The 15,517-nt window shown below is 43.9% G+C and overlaps 1 long non-coding RNA gene across 1 annotated transcript in view; it reads right to left on the bottom strand.

The window, feature by feature from the left end:
- Window positions 1–2,251, bottom strand: part of LOC143781509 (uncharacterized) — an 86,787-nt gene extending 84,536 nt beyond the window's left edge. Inside the window, exon 1 of the long non-coding RNA XR_013216745.1 lies at window positions 2,120–2,251. This is a non-coding gene — a long non-coding RNA (uncharacterized LOC143781509). The remainder of the gene's footprint in view (window positions 1–2,119) is intronic.
- Window positions 2,252–15,517: the final 13,266 nt, after the last annotated feature.

Raw genomic sequence — 15,517 nt, 5'->3', positions numbered from 1 at the left:
CTCAGCAGGAGCTGCGACATCCCTCAGTAAAGATAAGGGTGGGTGGGTCTGCATTGAACTTGTGGAGGGGGTGAGAGAATCATGTAATCTGAGTGAGAGAGACTGATGGAAGAGAGAGAGAGACAGTAACTGCTGGTGATAGCAGATCACAGGGCAGTCACACACAAAATTGCGCTGCCCTGTGATGCTTCTCTTCATTCTGCCCCAGGGATACTAGAACGTCCAAAAGGGGAGGGAAATGATGATGTCAGCAGTTACTGACCCAATTTTCCAGATAACAGTAAAGCTGGTCTCACTATAGCTGCTTGAGGTCTAAAATGGAAAATGCTCCCCTAGCGGTAATTATACATATTTGTAAAAAATATATAATATTTTTCATATAGAAATGTTTGCAAACAGTTCAAACATTGCATTTTAATTACTGTTTTAAGCTTAATTTCACAAAAAAACAAACTACAAGAAAACTAGTGGCACCTTTCCTTTTAAAGACAGTTCATCTGCCTCATTTATTTCTGCTTTGTTTCCTTTCTTCTTTTGTGATGAGACAAGGTGATAGATAGATAGATAGATAGATAGATAGATAGATAGATAGATAGATAGATAGATAGATAGATAGATAGATAGAATTTGGCAGCACTACCAAAAAAATGGGTGCAATAAAACCTGAAACGTTGCTGCTAATGCATCAGTAAAGCCACAGTTTTTCACTTTGATTTTTGGAGTGCTGCCTGTTTTTTTCTGATTTTCTAGATATATAGATAGATATGGGATAGATAGATAGATAGATAGATAGATAGATAGATAGATAGACAGACAGACAGATAATAGGTGATAGATAGATAGATAGATAGATAGATAGATAGATAGATAGATAGATAGATAATAGATAGATAGATAGATAGATAGATAATAGTTAGATAGATAGATAGATAGATAGATAGATAATAGGTGATAAATAGATAGATAGCTAGATAGATAGATAGATAGATAGATAGATAGATAGATAAATAGGTAATAGATAGATAGATAGATAGATAGATAGATAGATAGATAGATAGATAGGTACAGTAGAAATGCTTACTGATGTACCTACACTGTCTTCCTTTTAGCACGCTGTATTTTTCATCTACTCTAATCTGAATCTACTCTTAATATATTCAAGGTCACACGTGTCATTAAATGTTCTTAACTTAAACAAATTATTTTGGTGAAGAGCGATCGGTGTGCGCACATCTTCCGTTTACATGTCTTTGTTTGCAATTTCTGCTGGAAAATCAGACTGTAACCTCTAAGTAAGTGTATGTATTTAAAGAGAGTTATCATGCTTCAGTGTCTATATGATTACTTGTACAGCACCTTTTCTGTGACATTCAAATCAGTGCGCCTTCGTAGTCACTAAAATTGATTTAGTGACATTTTCGCCATTTCTCATGCAAAAGATTGGAAGAAAATGAGACGAAGAAAAGATCTGGAATTATGGACCAGCATACAATGCTCACTTCTCTTATGTTCGAGAAATGGGACTTGTCTCAATGGAATTATTTAATTTAATACAATTTATGTCATTTAAAACGTAGAAGATTTGCCACAAACATAGACACAATTGGATGTCAGATTTTATGTATCCGTAGAAGCCTAAGGTCAGCAGTTTCTTTTGTTTTAGATAAACTGCCTGATACTAATGAATGCACTCACTTCATCCCGGCACCATCTTCCTCTACTGTCAACCACCGCTCCTCTATAAAGGGGCGATGCTGACAGAGGGGGTGAGGGAGAAGAATGAATTCTCCTTTCCCATGAATTCTTCTATGTTTCGAGATATTTCCCCTGCAGCTGAGCACAGTGGTGTATATTAGATCCTGCTGACCAGCCAATAGCTTGTGCCGGTCAACAGACCAATGATTGACTACAACGACCAGTAGAGGTGCACCGCAGCCTGTCTACATTTTTAAATGACACCTGTCCGCTGCCAGTAATTACATTGTTCATGCTTCTCCTAGCGCCATATATTCTGTTTGATCCTCTATATACTGAAATGGGCATGATTTGTTACTCAGCTGATTAACCCTTTCTATGCATTACTGGAGTTGACTCTGGACTGTTGATTTCCTCATTTTACCTTATGTCATTTCCTGAGCCTCTGACTTTTTCCCTCGTAATCTTCTGATCAAAGTTTTTCACTGTCTCCACTTCTTAATTCTGACCCAGATTACTGACGATCCAGTCCTAATCAGCCAACAATTTATCCATGGATCAGACCTGATGAGTGAGATGACAGGTTACCATAGAAGTTGAGGATTTAAGATCCTATCACTCATGAAAATGCTATTATCCTGCATATGTAGAGTTAATCTGCATATAGATAGTGGCACAATGCTGCCTTACTGAAAATGTGGCAACCCGGAGAAAATGACCTCCCAGGAAGCTGCCGGCTTTCAGCCATGGGATATGTACAGTGTGGCTACAGTCACCACTCACAATACTTTGCACGCCCCGGCAATTTCATTCACAGCTCGCTCTTTACAGCTGCGATGCAGAGCAGCCTGCTGGGGTGGGCTTATAGCCACCATTCACAGTATAATGAGCAGTGACTATAATCACTCAATGCACAACCCATTGACTGAAAACCGGCAGTTCCTAGATGGAAATAAGAAAATTTTATCCCAGTAGCCACACTTTTAGTAAGGCTAAGTTCACATTAGCATTCGGGGACTTTCCGGAGGGCTGCGTAAGTCCTTCGTTAAGCCCTGCCTACTTCCGCATACTTCTGCATGCGTCCTGCATACCTATCTTTAACTTTTGGTATGCAGGACATGTGGATGTATGCGGATGCATTGCTTTGACGCGCCTGCCGACCTCATGGGAATGCAACAAGTTGCGTTTTGTGCAGATGGCGGGCATGACACATCCGCATACATTCGCATGTCCTGCATTCCAAATGTTAAAGACTGGTGGGCAGGACGCATGCAGAAGTATGCGGAAGTAGGCGGAGCTTGACGAAGGACGTACGCAGCCCTCCGCAAAGTCCCCGAATGCTAATGTGAACCTAAACTAAGTCAGTTGCGCAGCATTGTACCACTATTTACCTGCAGATTAACCCTATATCTGCAAGTAAATAGAATTTTCCACGGTCACCGGACCACTTTAATTACAACCATACGCAAGTCATATGCAAATCACAACATACAGTTGCATTACATCTAAGAATTACATCTGATCAGTCCAGTTCCCATGAGTGTTCATGCAGTCTGGACTGTAATCTTGAACTTTGTAACATGATTGAAATCCGAAAAAAAGGGTAAGTCATCATGGAAATTCTCTTGAAGCGCATCGTGTGTGCTAGTAAATCTTGCTGCACACTGAAGTGAAGTGTACTTGTGACACCCCAGGGTCCTGGTTGTCACAGCGGCATTGCTTTCCTCACGAGGAGAGTGATGTCATGCTTGGAAGCGAAGGAAGATCTCTTTCATCAGGTAACCACAAAGCACACATGTTCACACTCCAGGCCAGAAGGGGGAGCTCTCATCCAGCTTGTGGGTGGCTCCCCTTTATAAATATTCTGGTCTGGAAGGAAAGAGAGTTGCAGTTAGTTAGTGCCTGACAGCAGACTGGAGCAGTCTGAGGCAGAGAGACGTGTGAGGGGCCGTGCAGCCTGAGGTGCTGCAGCTCCAAGATTGAGAGAATACAGAAGGAAGAACAGCATGTAGTCAGCATGCAGGATAGTGAAGCACATCCAGCTTGACTGCACATGTAAGGAAAACTGTACTTTGCTGCCGATGTGCATAATTTCAGGGGCATTTCAGTGTCATCAGACTTACTTTTAGACATCAATCATACCACAATAGCAATAATAATAGCCCAGACTACGTGACTAGTCACAAGAACGGGACTGCTCAGAAAACTAGTGTAGAGATAACTTCCATACATACCACCATCGTAAATGAATACAATCTATAAACACATCTACAATATCCAAGTATTGCCATACTTTACCTAGAAACGTTGCATATAACATCCAGATAAATAACAAGTACTTTTTAAATCAAGTTCCAAACACCAACGTAATATTGTTAGACACAGTGGTCCTATTGCAGTGCCATCTGGAACACAACATGAATCTTTTAGATTTTTCGTGTTTTACACTTTTAGTCTTCTAAATTCACTTAAAATAAATACTGAAATCCACTGTGTAGAGATGAGCCGATCTTTTGAAATCTGAGTTTGCCAACTTTGTCGAATTTTCCCCAAAAATTTGAATTGTGTTGAATAAATTCGCATGCATCTCAGTACTGTAAAGAGGTGTCAGGGGAGAGAGAAAAATAGACCACAAGAATAATAAAAAGAGCCTTATGGGGGAACTCCCTCAACTATGCAAAACGATTGCGTCTTTTCTGGGGTGAATGAGAGCTGATGTTTTTAGCCTGGGGGGCCAATATCAATAGCCCCTTCCTAGGCTATTAATATCAGCCGCAGCTGTCTGTTTAGCCTTTGCTGGTTATTAATTATAAGGGGATCCTACGTCATTTTTTTTAGGGTCCCCCATTTTAATAGCCAGTAAAGGTTAAGTATACAGTTGTGAGCTGATATTAATAGCCTGGGAAGCTTCATGGGTATTACCTCTTTCCCAGGCTATAAACATCTGCCCCCAGCCATCAGATTTCCCCCTGCTGGTTGCAAAAATTGCACGGGAGCCCACACCATTTGTTTACAAAAATTAATCTTTTATTAATTAAATATATACACAGTAAGCTGCACACACACCATGCTATTTGTATTTCTAACAGACATCTGTATATCTACCTATTCTATTTGTATTTAGTGTATGTAATACATCTCTTCTATCCTCTCGGCTCCTGAAGTGATTTTACAGTACATGGCAGATGAATTGCCAGCTTTTCTTCTATCTAGCTATGCAATATAAATACATATATATGTGTGTGTGTCACTGACATCTATATATTTATAGGCACCATATAAACAAGAGAAAAGAGAAGATGTGGCACTCACCAAATCGTGTTTTCAATAAAAGTCCTTTATTACACCATCATATGGATTAAGGACATAATTCCATAGGCTCTGGGTACGTGCGAGGGTGCATGGCGAACGAGGACGACGGCCGTTTCACGCCGACTGCGCTTCAATGGGTCCAGGGGTCCAGCGCAGTCGGCGCAAAATGGCCATCGTCCTTGTTCACCATGCACCCTCGCACGTACCCATGGTAGTGTGACGTCTGTCTAAGTGTTGTTACTTTACAAGAGTTAGTGAATGAAGGGAAGGGAATGAGAAAGGGTTGTCCACCCCTTTAAATGAAATAGAGAAAATATAGAAAAAACATCTGAAAGTGATGGAAGAAATGCTGGGATATTTTTTTTTATGCTCCGTGCATTTTCTGTGTACCGCATATTGTCCTTTTTAAGATATCAAGGTCTTTCTCTACTTCAACGTTTCCTTTAACAATCTGTCAAAGTCATCAGGAGAATGCTGCTCATGTTGACTATAGCACCACAGAATGGGGAACCGTCAATGTCCATTTTTGTATATTCAGAGGGATTCACGTCACGGTGGGCTTAGTTCGGACACATTCAGCCAGCCGTATCAAGAAGGTTTATAACCTATAATAGAAAGAATAAACCCGCTAAATAAACACAAACCAGTTTAAAGTGTGCAAATGAAGCATTATAGCTGAATACAGCACTGAATCAATGAATAACCTATAAATCAGTATTGACATAACTGTATATATATTATATATATGTTATATTAATAAATATATAAAATGACTGACTCCGATGTATAAAAAAACACATAACTTAGAAGACAAGAGATTTATTAAAATTAAAAAAAAATGGAAACAGAAGAGCACAAAATAAATAATCAGATCACGACAACATATAAATAATGATATTCAGGTACACCAAATAACAAAATTGTAATAACAGAACGTAAGAAATATGTCACATCATAAGTAGTGTACCATACAGCCTAAATAAATTTGACTGTAAAAATGAATAAACAATAGAGAAATATATTTGTTCCCTATGGTAACACTCAAAAGAAGTAACCAAAGTGTAGCCAACAATATAATAACATAATTACAATAAGTTATAAAACTTGAATCAACTCTTTCTGATAAGGAATTAGAGAAAGAACTGTAAGAAATCCACAGGAACATTTATAAAACCAAAGCTTTCCAATTCAGGGCTAGAAGCAAGATGTATGCACTCTATAGAGATATACTAGAACTTGTTCTGTTCAGTAATTAGTTAGGGCATATGGAGTGAATTCGGACAATGAAGCTTATTTACACAACTAATTTGGCCATATTAGTACCAACTTGCAAACATGTAAATAAAGCAAATCTAGAATATGAGTTCAACTTAAGAAAATTACAGCATAGCAAGTACAGCGCCCCAGAGTCCTGGTCGTTGCAGTACTGATGCTCCGCCGCTAAGGGGGGCTATGGTACGTCTGATGGCACTGAAGGAGTTCACCTGACCAGGTATCACAGACACCAATACACTTCACGGTCTGGCCTCCAGGGGGAGCTAAGGGTGCTATGTATTAGGCCACTCCTCACAATCTGGTAAAACTGGGGGTTAGATAGGAAGTTAGACAGAAGCTGACTGGGTTGGAACCAGGCAACATCCTGTGGCAGAGGGTGTTGCAGGGGAAGATTCAGGGGGGTCCCTGTCAGGGGTGGGATCCTTACAGAGGCCTAGCGAACAGAAAGAACGTTATGGGACCGCGCCTGCACTTCATCGTGGCGGTACCCCAAGAAAGGACAAGAAGCGAGGTTTATTGTGCTGAGTGAGAAACGAGATCAACGCAACAAGGAGAAATACCAGTAGGAGTCGTGCTGTAAGACGAGGCAACATCCTACTGAGGCGCGTAGCTGGTGGCCGGAAACGCCGAGGAAGTATTGAGCTCCAGGCCTTACTTCAAACCTACGGCAGGACAGTCAGTTATAGGCGGGCTGTCTCACTCAAATCACCTAAGAAGACATAGGGGGCAACATTTGGAGAGGGGCGACTCTAGGGTCCCGGAAGAGCTCCGAGCCTACCCATCATACGGGTGCATCCTAGCCATATCATCTGGGGGGACGAAGAAGAACATCAAAATTGAGTTGTGAGGGAACTTCAGAAACAGACACAACAGTTGTGGGGACTCTCCCGTAAGCACAGCAGGGAAGGACCACAATACACAAGCGCTAGAAGGTAGGCACAGATTTCCACCTGCAAAGGGAACTCTGGAGGTGCCATCGGACCGGCCGGACTCAGGTAGCCCGGTTAACCGTATTCCGGACTGAGGATCCTGAAGCCTTCAGTAAAGAGGTAAAAAGACTGCAACCTGGTGTCCTCGTTATTCACCGCGACCTGCACCACACCACAACATCATCACATCCTCAACTTTCACTGGATGCCCCTCAGCCCTGCGGCAGTGGGGGCGCTCCAACTTGGCATCACGAACAGGATCTACTTAAGCCTGAAGAATCAGGTCATGTGTGCCTTGGAATTGTGATTTGTTGTGCTTGAACTGTGACTTATTGCAAAGACTGTGCATTGCCGATTCCCGCCAAAACTGCCACCATTACAGCGCCACAAGGAGCGCAGGAGAAGAAGAAGGGCGTGGAAGTGGGCGTGAACAAGCTGAAGAGCGCAAAAGACAATGGCCGCCCAGTCTAAATATTTTGGCCCCTTGAGGACGTGTCCGTCAGCAGCCGAGATCCACCTCCTGATCCTCAATGGTGGGCAGAGACAAAGAAAACGAAACCGCCCATGAAGGAGAGAGCGGGAAAAGGACGAGGAGGAAGAAGTCAACCACTTGGAGGACGCCATGGCCAGCCGCCCGGAGCCAGAGCGTGGTGTCAGAGCCGAGGACTCCCCCAGCTACCCGGAGAGGCACTGCAGCCAGACCTCCACAGTTGACGCTGACCTCCTGCAGACCGGAGCGGACAAGCTGATCCACCAACTCCTGCAGACGCAGCTGAGCACTGAGGCCGGGTGGAAGAAGATCATCATCGGGAGCCTCGCCAGATGTCTGTCGGCAGCCTCGTCTGGTCCGGAGCAAGAAGGAAGTTCCAGCGCTCCAAAGCCAGAAAGCAAGGCCCTGCCGGAAAGCGGGATGCTGCAAGCAGGGATGACAACGTCGCAGCAAAAGGCCCCGCAACCAGCGTTCCAGACCCCAGCGGAGACGGAGCAGACCGGCACCGGAGGGACCGCATCTGAAGCAGGTATGAAGGACGACCCTGCCCTGACGACCGACACCACTCCAGCGACTGCTAGTGTTACAGCTGCTGACTCCGTTCCAGTGACTGATCTTGCAGCAGCCGCTACCTCTGCTGCAGCAAATGCCCACACTCAAGCTGCGCAGACCTCCATCATTGCGCATGATTTAACCGTACATGAAAGATGGATTAACAATGTTTGTCCAGCACTGGGTGTAACCCTGGACCCCACTTTTCCCAGCCCAAGAGGGATTAAGTGCCAGGTGCAGCCCTGGAAGCCGTCCAACTAAACCTCGGAAACCTGAACATGTAAATAGTTAACTGTTTCTTTGCCTGCTTTTTGCTGCTTTAAACCCGACTAGGGTTATTCTTAAAGGGATCCCTTAGTTTACCCGGGATCCCTATTTTTGCCTTTTTGCTTTTGTTTCTCGTTCATCATTGTTGAAAAGAACTGCTGGATGATGAACACTGCATGATTACAAACTTATTGTAAATAGTTTGCACCTTCTTAAAGGTGCCCTCTACTGGTTTTACAAAGAAAAGGACTCTTTGCGAAGAAACTGTTCTTGGAAACAGCACCGGAGTCCTTGCTGTATACGAACTTGCAGCTTGAGAAGTTGCACTACCTCCGAGAGACTTGGTCCCTTCTTAAAGGGGACATTCACCAATAGCACTTAAAGTCGGATAATGCTTACATGTCAAAGTTATATGTAGATAGCTAGTTAATTGTGAGAAATGTTTAATAATGTGTTAAGAGAATGGGGACAGGAAGTGAACCCGTACGGGGTTAGTCGGTGAGTCCTCCTAGGAGCCATACAGAGATGGCTCAGTGATCTTGAACTGAGAGAAGGTTCATAAGTTCTATACTGTGTATAGTAGCAGAAAGGCAGTAGGCCCAGGTGAGAAGGGGCGGTCCTGCAACAGAGCGAGAGGCAGTAGGCCTGGGGCAGATAGACAGGCGGTCCTGCAGATGTAAAGGTGGAAAATGAAGAAAAGTTGATTAGCCTTATAGTGTTTTATAAGAAGATCTTTAGTGGATTCAGCGTATACGTCCTTAAAGGCAATGTTAAATTATTGTTCAGAAATTGCACTAAGGAGAATACCCGGTAGGGTACGAGAAGTTATTTATAGTATGTTATTTAAAATATTTAACCATGTTTGTAACGTTCAAGTGTCCTCACCTCCCATAAAGGGAAGCTCTGTTCAAATTTACTTGTTATTGCATTTCAAAAATTGTATGTCTTTTTGCTGACATGTATTGTTGTTTTCTTCCCAGTCCAGGAGTACTGGATTTAACCGGGGGGGGAGTGCAGGGCCCCAGAGTCCTGGTCGTTGCAGTACTGATGCTCCGCCGCTAAGGGGGGCTATGGTACGTCTGATGGCACTGAAGGAGTTCACCTGACCAGGTATCACAGACACCAATACACTTCACGGTCTGGCCTCCAGGGGGAGCTAAGGGTGCTATGTATTAGGCCACTCCTCACAATCTGGTAAAACTGGGGGTTAGATAGGAAGTTAGACAGAAGCTGACTGGGTTGGAACCAGGCAACATCCTGTGGCAGAGGGTGTTGCAGGGGAAGATTCAGGGGGGTCCCTGTCAGGGGTGGGATCCTGACAGAGGCCTAGCGAACAGAAAGAATGTTACGGGACCGCGCCTGCACTTCATCGTGGCGGTACCCCAAGAAAGGACAAGAAGCGAGGTTTATTGTGCTGAGTGAGAAACGAGATTAACGCAACAAGGAGAAATACCAGTAGGAGTCGTGCTGTAAGACGAGGCAACATCCTACTGAGGCGCGTAACCGGTGGCCGGAAACGCCGAGGAAGTATTGAGCTCCAGGCCTTACTTCAAACCTATGGCAGGACAGTCAGTTATAGGCGGGCTGTCTCACTCAAATCACCTAAGAAGACATAGGGGGCAACATTTGGAGAGGGGTGACTCTAGGGTCCCGGAAGAGCTCCGAGCCTACCCATCATACGGGTGCGTCCTAGCCATATCATCTGGGGGGACGAAGAAGAACATCATATTCGAGTTGTGAGGGAACTTCAGAAACAGACACAACAGTTGTGGGGACTCTCCCGTAAGCACAGCAGGGAAGAACCACAACACACAAGCGCTAGAAGGTAGGCACAGATTTCCACCTGCAAAGGGAACTCTGGAGGTGCCATCAGACTGGCTGGACTCAGGTAGCCCGGTTAACCATATTCCGGACTGAGGATCCTGAAGCCTTCAGTAAAGAGGTAAAGAGACTGCAACCTGGTGTCCTCGTTATTCACCGCGACCTGCACCACACCACAACATCATCACATCCTCAACTTTCACTGGACGCCCCTCAGCAGGGTCACGGACTGGGCCTAGCCACCGTGACAACCCCAGAACCGAGACACAGAGGCCCGGTACTGGGTGCCCCTCGGCCCTGCGGCAGTGGGGGCGCTCCACAAGCACAATCGGTGACAAAAAAAATTGGATGGAAAAAGAGAAGCTCCCAAGCACACTAAATCTTAATCTGTTTTATGATTCAATAAAGAAATTTAAATTACACGAAGAAAAAAGCAGGAAGTTCACAGAGACAGATGGTGTTAGACTTTTACAGCTGCCCTATGAATATAAAAACAGAACAGCCATGTTATAAGATATAGTTGTTCAGAAATTCATCATTCTGGTTCATGGGAGGCCTAAATAAAGCATCCACTTCCTGGGATCAAGGAATTGGAATAACTTCTCTATTTTGGCTTTCAAAAGGTTCAGAAAGATAGTCACCACTGCTAATCTACTGTTCCACTCACAGGTAATAGCACACCTGAACTGAAACATTAAGGAAGACCTGGACCTTGGGTTTGGCTGCAGCCTAGAACTATAATCTCCAGTGGGTTCCAAAGGATCTTCACCTGTGGTTTCACAAGCATGATGATCGGCATCAAGTCTGCCACCCCTCTTCACAATCCATAGCCATGTTTTGCAGCTCTGAAGCAGGGGTCCACCTACAGTATATTTACACTTCTGCTGTAAACGTGCTGGACCAGCATGATGCTCAACAAGTCCTCCTTCATTTAATGGCTAGACAATATGGACGAGCTATCATTGCCCATTTCTTTATAACCACTGGTATGGGATAAAAGTTTTGGAGCTAGTCAGTCTGGTCTAGCCTACAACACATTGCAACTAGAGATAAACAGATCTTTTGAAATTTGAATTCGTCAACTTGGAAAGCTTGTAATTTCTGGAAAAACCCTGCTGTCCATAAGAACTTAAGCTTTTGAAATTAGAGAATGGGGACTCTGCTGGCCATAAGAGCTTACACTCTACAAAAGAGAGAGAGAATTATCTAGTGATTCTAGAGATGGAAAATGACTCTGCCATAAAAATTGTGCTCCACTGGGAACCGCTGACCTCTCTTGGCCTGACCACCACTGAACAAGGTATGATAATCCACTAGATGTCATGGCTGCAGGGTATAATGGGGAAGCCTGTGTTTTAGCACAAAATGATATTAGCCCACTTTCTGATCCTTCAGCAAAGTGGGAAATTGTGCCAGGCATTTTTTTGTGTGTGTTTTTGAGTACCTTGAATCAAATCTCAAAATGTTAAAATTTACGTGAAACCGCAAATTTCTCTCAAACTCGATTCACCGCAGATCAGTCCACTCATTTCTAATTGCAACCTGTAATCCCAGGTTTGGCAATGTTCTATATGGACAACCCGTCACTTGTCCCACCACCGGGGACAACAAGCAGAATTCCACAGAGTTCTTGGTTATCACTATCGTACTACTTTGGCTGTTAGGTTTTTTGGTGACGTTACTTTTATGTGCTGCACCATCGCGGAGAGATTGGGCATGACGAAAAACTGTTTATGGAGAATTTGAGAATTTACTAAAATGCTAAATCAGCGACGGGAACGATCTATAACGCAGCTCTAACTTGTTAAAATATTACAGCAGCTTATGAGCAAAAGGACAAAGAATTAGATTAGATGCCAACCTGCGTGGAAAGATTAAATTCACCCTCCATATAAAATGCCGTGTTCAGGTTGAAAGAAGAAAGCCAGTGATTATTTTGTGCCTGGCTGCATCCTGATGCAAATGCAATTAGAACAACAAGGTCTGCTTCTATTATTCCATGTGTCTCAGTCAAGACCCATTTGCCATGTCAATGTGTGACGTTTCAGATAGAGTGAATATTTAATCAAACATCTTGAGAGAAATGGCTTGTGAAGGCATGCAGGAGCAGAATAAGCCACATTAAGTCAATTTTATTTCAATCACCTTTAAGAAACATTTAGGAATGTATATTAGGAATCTTTAAAGCATATCTTCAGTTATAAATGCATTTTAATATGTGCAAGTACTTAATACTAAAAGGATTTTTGCAATGTGCTTTGATTTGGGACTAGCTCTTCCTTTTGTTAATAATTCTATGTTTGACTCCCCAGTGCAATTTGACCATAATTTGCACACAATTTCTACCCACTCTCTTCTAAGACCATAGAAGATAGACCCAACCACAAGGCTTTCTTTATTCACGATGAGTTGAATATTTGACACCATTACTTATGCCATAGAATATACTGGAAAATAGGAAAAAAATATTCCAAGTGCGGTAAAATGACAGAAAAGACCACAATTCCACCATTGCTTTTTAGGTTTTCGTTTTCTTTTTATGTTTATTATGGTGTGAAAAACATCTGACAGTATGATTCCCCAAGTTACAATGATTTTTTACTTGAATATTTCTTTTTTTATTATTTAAATGGCTTGTCAACTATTCGAGCAACTCCCATTTCGATGAGTTTTTTCCCCACCAAGTAAAACGATAACAGCCACACTCACCTCCGGTGTGGGCACCATTCCAGCGATGTCAGCACTGGCTCTCTCGTGGCTCGTGTGACATAGCTATGGCACATAAGCCCTGCAGTCTGTCAGTGGTCACTTCAATCTCCATTCCTTCAGACAAATCGGACATCTGGAGGAAGTGAGAGGGTAGCTGCATCTCTCACTTCCTGTGGTTGTCAGATTTGTCTGAAGGAGAGGGCAGTGATTGGCTGTAAGAGTCGTGTGTCATAACTATGTCATGCGAGCCCTAGGAAAGCCAGTGCTGACATCACTGAAACAGTTCTCGCATTGGTGGTGAGTATAGCTGCTAATATTTTACTTGGGGGAACATAGTGATTGATAAATTGTTCACCGAGTAGTGGATAATACCTTTAAGTACCATGAATAAAATAATTTCAACATGCAGATAGCCACGTAGGTTTAAACTTTGCATCTTTATTTTAGTGATAACAATTTGAGTACAGCAGTCAGCTTCTGCCAGATATTGGGTAGGCTCAACTATACACATTACAGATTCGGGGGCCATTTCACTAATAAAGGGGTAACTGAAGCTAGGTGCATAAGTTACATGGAGAGCCCACTAGGACCATAGGGGTTACTCGGTACCGGGTCCAGTTGTCATTAAAGGGGTGGTCATGGTGGCAGCGACCTGGTACGTGGCCCTGGGCGTCCAATAAAAGGGGTTGTAGTGACTGGGAAATAAAGTTTATAAAGTTTGCTCATGATGCCACCTGTGGTATTCAGCCACAGGTGACCAACGCTGCTTAAAGGGGTCCTCTGGGGAATGATGACACTGCAGCAAGGAGGGTATGGCTTCCCACAGGTGAAGTTGAGGTCCCCAGGGCTCCCAGTATAGTAGGGACAGATGGTAGATAATGTAGAAAAAACTAGAGGACACGAGGTTGCAGTCTCTTTACCTCTTTACTGGTGTAGGGCAACTACAGTCCAGGGTACCGGATCACAAGTACTGATATGGTCCGGCCAGCTTGGAAGCAATTTGGATATCCCCCTAGGCAGGTGGCTTAGGAAGCCATCCACTCAGCTCTGTGTTGTAGTTCCTTGCTGCCTTAGGCCTCACACAAGGTCCTCACTTTCTCTCTGTCCCCCTGGTTGGTAGGACACTACTCGCATGGCAGGTAACTCGAGTCTTTATACAGGTGTCTCTTAGATGACTCCAGGCTCTATGTGTTACTGTGCCTTCGGGTGTAAATGGTGGACAGGCGACCTGCAATCTCCAGTTCGCCGGTTTCTGCTGTGGGTCATGCAGTTACCCCCCACAACCTCGGTCTTCTGGCCACCGGAATTCTGCGCTTCAGCATGGAGGAAGCTCAGTTGCAGCTTCCCTCCAGCTCTTTACTTCTCCTGTGCTTCACTTCCCCTTTCAGTCTCCTACAGACTGCTCTGTTCTCTCTCCTTCCAGGAGCTGCAGATCCACAGGTCTGCATGGCCCCAGCTTTCCACTGTCAGACTCTCTCTGTCTGCTTCCTCTCTCCTCACTCTCCTCTCAGACTGAACTCCTTCCCTGTCTCTGACAGACTGCCTTAACTCCTCCCCCAGGTAAGAATATATATCTAGGGGAGTTCCCCTGAAACTGGGTTCAGAGCTCCCCCTTCTGGCCTGGAGTCAGAACAGTGTTGTATGTGCTGGTTACCTGTTAAAAGGGATCCTTCCTCGCTTCCAAGCATGGCTTCACTCTCCCCGTGAGGAAAGCAATGCCACTGTAACAACCGGTTACCTGGGGTGTTACATACACTAGCCCACAACCAGGAGATACAATGGATGGGAGCTTATTGTTAATCTATTTCGACTATTGAACTGGATGCTTACGTACCGTATGTTTGATGACCTTGCTGTCTTTAATATTGTGCCTACCCCACATTTTTTATCGGCTACCATAAACAATGGCCATCTGTGATATTGGTTAACTGTCTAGATTTGGCTACTTTTACTTTAACTCGAGCATAGGAAAATAAGTTGACTTTGGTGACAGTTTGATGGCCCCCTCCATAAGTCTTCATGAGTGCCGTTCAGGCTGGAGACTTTTGTTCCTCTGACTCTCACTAGATCCTGGGGTGGCACACCTTATTAGCAAGTGCTCACTCATCACCAATGCTAGTTAACTATGGTGCGGATATTATTTAAGTATAATGCCCTCCGGAGCTTGTCTTTGAAGGCAGACCTGTACTGCTAGGAAATCTCCTTGCTTTTATGCTATTTGAGATGTCACACGGGGCAAGAGAGTGCATGCTAACCTGATCCCATGATGACCCAACTTTTTCACATGTGATTCCATGCACAGCTAACATTTGGGACACACTTGGAAAACTGTAGAAGTAATATCAGCAGTATTTAAGGCTCTTGACCTGTTACCAACCAGCATCTTGCATCAAGCCTTTCCTGACACACAGGCTCCACAAAAGACTCCACAAAACTGAAGTTATTCTGCCAACACTCACAGCATGCC

The sequence above is a fragment of the Ranitomeya variabilis genome, chromosome 6 (genome assembly GCF_051348905.1).
Source record: "Ranitomeya variabilis isolate aRanVar5 chromosome 6, aRanVar5.hap1, whole genome shotgun sequence".
In the NCBI taxonomy this organism is placed as follows: Eukaryota; Metazoa; Chordata; class Amphibia; order Anura; family Dendrobatidae; genus Ranitomeya; species Ranitomeya variabilis.
Note: the sequence above shows the minus strand (reverse complement) of the source record. Positions and strands in the feature narration are given on the sequence as shown.